This window comes from Teleopsis dalmanni, chromosome 1 (assembly GCF_002237135.1).
Source record: "Teleopsis dalmanni isolate 2A chromosome 1, ASM223713v2, whole genome shotgun sequence".
In the NCBI taxonomy this organism is placed as follows: Eukaryota; Metazoa; Arthropoda; class Insecta; order Diptera; family Diopsidae; genus Teleopsis; species Teleopsis dalmanni.
In genome coordinates, this window is record NC_051846.1 from 79,942,130 (window position 1) to 79,950,643 (window position 8,514).

Sequence of the window (8,514 nt, forward strand, 5' to 3'; positions counted from 1 at the left end):
GTACAAACACCAAACATTTGTTTACCTTTTTTTATAAATATGTGATAAACAGCTTTCTCAAACTGTCGAAATGCCATGAAGAGCTTTTATTTAGAGTATGTTCAATGTATTTCTTTGTATTTGGAACATATTTGGAACGCATCCAAACGTTGTTGGTACGCATTCATACAGAATGTATTGATATGGAATGCATTCGCACTTGAAATTTTGTATGCAAGAATGAGCCATTCGCTTCTCATTTTCGATTTTTGACCGAAATGAGTCATTTTCAGCCAGTGTAAATGCCGTATTAAGCTGTAAATTTCTAATTATATATTACTAATCTTGCAAAATGAAAAAAAAGTTTATATACGTATGTTGGTAATTGTAATGTTAAGGTTAAACAATTGTTTTACCGTATAAACTGGCGAAAATAAATGGTTAGGATGAAATTTTAAAGTTTAATATATATATGTTTTTTGTTAATCATTTTAAAATATATAATGGTTATAGCATTGACAGACGGGAGTTAAATTATCATTAAGGGGCTAAATTATAATTTATTTGCTCATTTAGCAGTTTTAAATGATCATTTATGGTTTTTAAATGACCGAATTTAACCGAATTTATTCGTCATTTCGTCATTTTCATTTTTAGAAATGGTAATGCTGCATATGAGAGTAAAACATAATAAAAAATGGAACAAATTTCAAACTATTTGGTTGTCAAAATGTAAACAAAACATATTTGGAAACATTGGTATATGTAAGTACTTGTTATATTTTTATATATTTCATGTTTTTTTTATATATTTTATATTTCTTTTATGTATTTTATATTTTTTTTTATATATTTTATATATTTATTGATTTTAGATAACTCAAATTAATAAACTCAAGTGTCAAGCATGGACGGCGCAACTTCTTAATGATAATTTATACCTGTCAGGGTATTTTTAAAATGATTATTTAAGGCTGCTTAATGATAATTTAGTGCGCTCGTCTGTCAATGCTATTAGCATGTTGCTTTAAAAGTTTACCATATTTTCAAAATTGTCAAATTTCTCATGCGTAAGAAAAATTATTACTCCGAAAATGTGTTTATTTTAAGGTGTTGGTAACACTCTACGTATATTTACATTCACAGCAATCAGCTGTCGAACAATTTTGTTAATATGAAAACATTATTTATTAAAATATTATATGAAATTAATATACAGTTTGTCTCAAAAAGCTAGGCAAAACTAAAATTTCTTCACATTTACGACTTCAACAGTTAATAGCAATAAGGCGGTGATATTTTTTGTCATTATTTTTTTTCTGTTCTCATTCTGTCAATATATTTGAACCAGAACACGATCAGAAAAAATTTATTCTTAACAATTTACAGTTATTAACAACGAAATAAAATAAAACATCAAAATACTTACTGTCTCAAAAAGAACGGCAAAATTTTTGCAAGATTGGAAAAACCAAAGCAATTGACGCCAAATCTAACGGTAAATCGACCAATTATGTGATAATATTTAATTTGGAGTTTTAAGTAAGCTAATAGAGTTTATTGTGTTGCATAGTTATAATTATTTTGCTAAGAAAATAGTTAACTAAACTAAAATAATGTTATATTATCACGATGGTCCCACTAGAGTTTGAAGAAAACCACTTACAGCATTAGAAATCAGAAATATTATTCCAACAAGAAAATTTAGCAAATTGTCGGCGTCGGTGAAATAAGAGTTTTCGAGGAAAATATGGATAAGAACTTGTACTTGTAGATATTTTAAAAATTGATCTCAAAAGAAGTGTGCAGAAATTCAATTTTGTTGACCCAAATAACTTAAATAAGCTTAAATTTAAAATGTATCAGGATAACGACCCTAAACATAAATCCCATTTATGCATGTCCTGGTTGTTCTATAACTGCAGTAAAAATATTGACACCCCTGCCCAAAATCCGAACTTGAATCCTATTGAGAATTTGTGGGCACATCTAAAGAAAAAGGTGAGCAAAAGGAGCTCGGCATCCAAAAATTAATTGGTACAATTTATCAAAGAAGAATGGACAAAGATTCCAACTGACTATGACATAAAAAAGCTTATTGGATCAATGAAAAATAGGTTAGAAGCTGTAATAAGCGCTGAAGGTCGGCACACGAAGTATTAAAGAAAAACATTTTGATTTTGCTATCTAAAATAAACCATTGAATTTATTTATTTAAAATTTTGCCGTTCTTTTTGAGACAGTAAGTATGTTTGTAAGTATGATGTTTTATTTTATTTCGTTGTTAATAACTTTAAATTGTTAAGAATAAATTTTTTCTGATTGTATTCTGGTTCAAAAATATTGACAGAATGATAACAGAAAAAAATAATGACAAAAAATATCACCGCCTTATTGCTATTAACTGTTGAAGTCGTAAATGTGAAGAAATTTTAGTTTTGCCTAGCTTTTTGAGACAAACTGTATTTTATGATGTATATAAAAAAATTACATTTTAAATAACTTATAGTACCGAATACTTTGTAAAACCGAATACTAACAGCACTGTTATGAAGTTAAACCACGATCAAGATGTTAGTTGACTGAGTCAAACTGAATTTAAAGGATCAAGCGAAAGCTAACCAAACCAAGCCAATTATGCTGAGATTTCCATTCTTAAGATAAGTGTGGTGGTGTTTGTCGTATCTAAGTTGATTCCTATAGGAGGAACCATAAGTACAACATTGTTTATAAAGAAAACAAAGAATACTGTGTGCAGCTTGACTATAGTGATCATAGCTGTTAAGACAGTTTTGTCTTAAGACAAAACTTAATTTGACAAATATATGGAATAAATCTACATAACAGCACTAGTATGTACTCAAAGCTTGGTGCTAAGTAAAGCTGGTTTTCGTGACGAAATTAGGAAAATTAAATCACATCGTTGTGCAAAATACAGGCGCATCAATCTGTAATCGTTTATCTTTAAAACACTAGAAAGGCTTAACCTATATTAATTTGCTTAATGGATATTTCGCAAGAAGCTTACATTAAGGTGTCGTGGTGGATTGTACTTTTGAAGAAGTGATTGGTTCCATTAAAATGCCTGTAGTTTTATTTATCTTCAAAACACTAGAAAGCCTTAACCTATATTCAATTGCTCAATGGTTATTGTATACGATGCTTACCTCAAAATTGGGTACTCTTCAAGAAGTCGTTGGTTCCATTAAAAGGTCTATATAACTAATGAAGTTAAGTTTTGGAGGCTTCGTAGAGATAGAAGTAGATTTCAATAATGTACACATGTAGTGATCTGCAGGACGCCGATAGAAAACACACTTGAAACTCTGCCATAAATTAATATAAATTAGTATGTTACAATGCTCGAATGCACAGTCATCAACGCTATTATGGGTACCAGGTCTGCCACTTTTAGGCTCTTGGTGGTTAACCAGATTTCAAAGATTTTTGGTATAAAGAGAAAGAAATTTGTTACCAATGCTGACGACATGGCTATTCTTATTGCTACTTTCATTGAAATAGGCAATTCTAAAGTCACAATCGCCCAAAATTACACGGACCGCTCAAAGATAAAGAGAGGTAGAGAAACGGGTATTTACTCGAAGAACTTGCTCCTTTATTGCACAGACAGACCAAAATGATTTAATTTAAAACTCTTATATACTAAATATTTGTTCATATAAATGCCAAGGAAAACATAAAACTCTCAGATATGTTAGAGAAAATCTTATTGATAAGTTTTTATAGATTCTGTCGGGTGCACTTAAACCGATGTAATCAATTTAAATTTAGTTTGGAAAATGTAATGCAGAACAAAATTTTATTTGAGATTTGAAAATTATTGCTCATAGAAACTAATTCCTAAAGGATATGAAAAACATAAATATGAACGTTATTTGAGCTTCTTTACACAGTAAAGGTATGAGGACTGCACACATTTGCTTTGCTTCAAAAATGTTTATTCAATTTATGTACATATATTTTATAATAATTCAAGCGAAAATATTCTTTCCCCTATATGTTCCGAATACCTTGTTTAGTTTTGTGATTATTTGAAATACTTTTCAAGGAATTTCTTCTGTAATATTTACAGAAGATACGCTCGAATAAAAATACGTAATAAGCGGTAACTATTGAAGAACTTGACGATATGCAAAACTAGATGCGTTTGTAAAAGATTTTCAGGTGAATTAATTTTATAAATATGACAAACGCAGTAAAGAAATAACATAACAGTTGATGTATAAAACTGAATTGAAAAAATGATAAAAAGTTTTATCTAAGGAACTAACATTTGTATGAGAAAATGCCAAAAAATTTAATTTTATATGAAGAAATATTTCTATCAAATATTTAGTTTTTGAAAGTTTTAGAAAATATTAACAACAGTGAATACATTATTAATTCAAGTAGTGTTCAACAGTGACTTTTTGAATTTCCCGCGCAATTACTCCAAATGGCGTCAGCTGTAATCTACCAGTGGGCAACTTTTTAATTTTGAGCAAGCTACGTCGTTCAGTTGGTGTTTGACAGCTGTTCAAAGCAGACAACCTCGTGAATTTTTACGAAAATGAAGAAAAGTGAATTTCGTGTGCTGATTAAGTATTACTGTCCAAAATTCACGAATTGGGATACGCACTGCTATCCCATCCACCACATTCTCCAGATTTAGTCCTCTGTGACTATTTTCTGTTTCCAAACCTAAAGAAATGGCGATTTTAACTTTTTTCCATTTTCGTAAAAATTCACGAGATTATCTGCTTTGAACGGCTATCAAACACCAACTGAACGACGTAGCTTGCTGAAAATTAAAAACTTGCCCACTGGTAGATCACAGCTGATGGCAGCACTGTTGCATTTGGAGTGACTGCGCGAGAAAGTCAAAAAGTCATTGATTTATCAAACCATCCTCGTACATATACAGACAAACTTTCATAATTCGAAATTCTATAACTCTAACTAAAAGGAGTGCAACAGCGTTTTAGAGAGCAAATTACATACAATTCTGCTTCCATAACTCCAACTTTTATAACTCGATTTTCTCTATCTCTCGAATAAAAATATTGTCACGTGACAATAGGAATGTGGTAAAGTGCATTCTATAAGTTGAATTTTTGTATTTCGTATGAATTCATAATGGGTGTTAAGGGAAGTCCATTTTTCCAAACCAAGTGTTTAATTTTTTTCTTTCTTATGTTGCCAGCGTTTGGCATTTGTGCAAATGCATAGAATTGTCATTTCTGCCGCTGAATATGACCTCTAAATTGGAACCGCTTGATTAGGGATTAATTCAAAATTTAAAGTGTAACTATCGCAACAGAATTGTAAAGGAAGCGCTAAAGTATATAGAATCAAGCAAAAAGCAGGATATCACACTTATGGATTGCATAAATCATGTAACAAAACCTTGATATATTGATGTAAGTAGTCAAACGATAGCACACTGCTTTAAAAAAGCTGAATTTGGCCAATTTTCTATATGGAACTAACAGGACGACATATTCCCTTAGTTTTCTTTAATATTCATGAAGATCGTGAATTGATGTAAAAGTAAAGTAATTGTAAACTAAATAACTTCCAATGCTACTCTTAACGAATATATTGAGATTGACAATAAAATTTGTGTATCAAGCTTTCCTACAGATGACGATATTATTGAGTATTATAACTCTGAATTAATGGATCTAATTCTAAGCGCAAAGGAAACTGATGATGATGGTTCGGTGAAATTCCTTTTAAGAATAAAGTAGAAGACTTATTCAAAATTGTGAATTTTCAGTTGCAAATGAATGATACTACAACTAATGATCACTATAAGGCTTTGAATATATTGGAATCTTGTTTTGCTAAAAATAAGATATGGTAATTAAAATTCCAAACCTGAATATTTCACTTCACTATAACTTCTATGCTGTGTTTGATTTCAAATAAATTAATATCTTAAAATGTAATTTTAGTTTCTTTTAAAAATAAAATAAAAATAAAAAAATTCTCTAACTCAAAGTAAGTCGAAACTTTTCTTTGCAAAATGGTATACGTATACAGAGATAGTGGCAGAGCTAGACCAACTCTGGACTTCGGCGACATCATAATTGCGAGGCCTCTTTCATACCGAGTTATCAAATTAATAATTTACATTCAAATTAAAATACACAAATTAAATTAACATACTGCTATTTTCGCTACAACTGATAGAATTACCAATGCAGATAGTTTTCCTTGACACATTGTACTTCTCAAGTAGGTCTTAATCAATTTAAAATTCAGAAGCTCCCTTCAGGATGGATTGCCTCATATCGTTGATAAAGTCTGGTGAGTTTGATTTTAAAAGTAGCAGTTCTCCATACATTTAAAAAGCTGGATGTCGCTGTTTTCATCTTCCCGAAGTATTATACCTCAAGCATTACAATACTGGAGAAGGTCTTCGTTTAGTATATTTTTCATATGATTAGTGTCACGTATGAAACCAAATTGTTCAAAATATAAATTAATTGTTTTGAATTGACAGTCGGTATCAATTATGATAACTTCTATCATTGTGGTGAAAATTTTTACTGTTTATCGCATTTCAATATATCATAATAAGGTCATAACTGAGCAATGGTTGCTGTTTCCTGTTATTTTTTCTTTAAATTTTGGTGCAATTTAGTGATTAAAACGTCTAAGTTCTTTAAGAAAAACGATAGTAAAATCACTTAGAAGAATTTAAGTGACAGAGGGAAGATTTGTCGATAACTATTCTGTCACTTTTAACGAAAACAAAAAAGGGTTACACAATAAAACTGATCTCAATCAAATGAGAGTTACCAAGTCCTGACTGTTACCAACTCCATTAACCCACAATTTAGAATTGAATGATTCGGTTTAAAAACAAAATAAAATCTATTTTTTAGTTTCTTTTTGCTACGCACAATTGCGCTTGTTTTAAATCCAGTATTATGATAGTCTGTTTAAAATCTACTTCAGTCGAATGCTATTATACTATATCAGATTTACGCATTCAACAACATCATTAAATTGCAAAAATATCGTTTTTTGGTACTTTGATTCTACTCTCCCAACATGTTTCAGAGAGAGATTTTAAGGTTGACTCGATTTTGCTCGACTTTGAAAAAAGCAAATAGATTTTATTGATAATAAGAGACAAACAAAATCATATTTTCTCTGGTAAGTGGAGTTAAAGTTTTAAAAAACATATATAACTTCTTGCGAGGCCTAGCGCCGCCAAAAATTTTAACACATCTAGAGATTATTAAGTGCTCGGAAAAGATCATGAAGTAAAAAAAATAAGCCATTTTAAAGCACTTTGTAATCTATACTTTGAAATAAATACTAAAAAAGTGATGCTGTGCGTTGAATTTAAGAAGATGGTTTTTTCATTTTTTACTGAAGAATATCAGTGTTTATTTATATCCTGTATACTGGATAAAGTAAATTACTTAATCAAACATTACTCCATTAAGATGATATCAGATCTAACACAAAATTGTTATTAAATATCCAAATACTAACACTTAGCCTACCTTATTATCAAGATATATATGATATATGTATACATATCTATATACCTATAGATAATATAGATATATGTATTTGGATTATCAGTTTTTCTGGGCTACATAAAAAGGCAACATTTTCACTCTAAATAAAGCCTTCAAAAATAATTTTTTTGCCAAATAAGAGCTAAAGTTTTATGAGTGTCTGAAAGACCCTGTACAATTATAAGAAAATACAAACCTCACTTCGCTTGTGAATCGTTGATGTATTTAAAAGAATCAGTAGTCGGCAGTTTATTGTTCAATTTCAAATTATTTATTGTATCTTTATCTTTATATCGCTCTACTATAATTTTTATCGCCAGTTTTTTCGACAGCTTTGAATTTGTTTTGTATGTGTAATAGTTATTACAACACTGGACTAAGGTTCCCTCAATTCTATGCTTTTTCGTTTCTGGTTGATAGGAAAGAGGTTAATAAAAAAACACAAAGCCTTCATGCTTTATAAGTTTCAAAATATTATAAAACTGAGTCATTTTACTGGATTCGAGATGCTTATTCTTTGGAGTGTGATGATGGGTTAAGTGAAATAGTTTTTAGTGTTAGATATTTGGTAAAGCGATTTTTATATTTCAATAGCAATATCAAAAGTGTTTTTAATATGAAATTTTTTAGATTAAATATACTTATTAAATAAAATAAAATAAAATAAAATAAGTAGCACTGTTTGCATAGATTTATATGCAAAACTTATACTACAGCTTATTTTTAATTGAAATTACAATACTTTTTCTCTATATATAATAAATGTTTAGACATAGATACAGACCCATATCAATAAATTTATGTAATATTGATAAATGTTTAACATTAATGGGTAACGTGCAGTGCTTAGCAAAGTTTTACTAGCCAGATAATCGCGCGAAACTTGATTTTGTCCATGATATTGTTTTGGTAATTATTGAGAACAGCGATAACGTCTTTTATCACTAAAAAATATTTCTAGTTCTTTTATTTCATTTGTAAAAAAATCAAATAA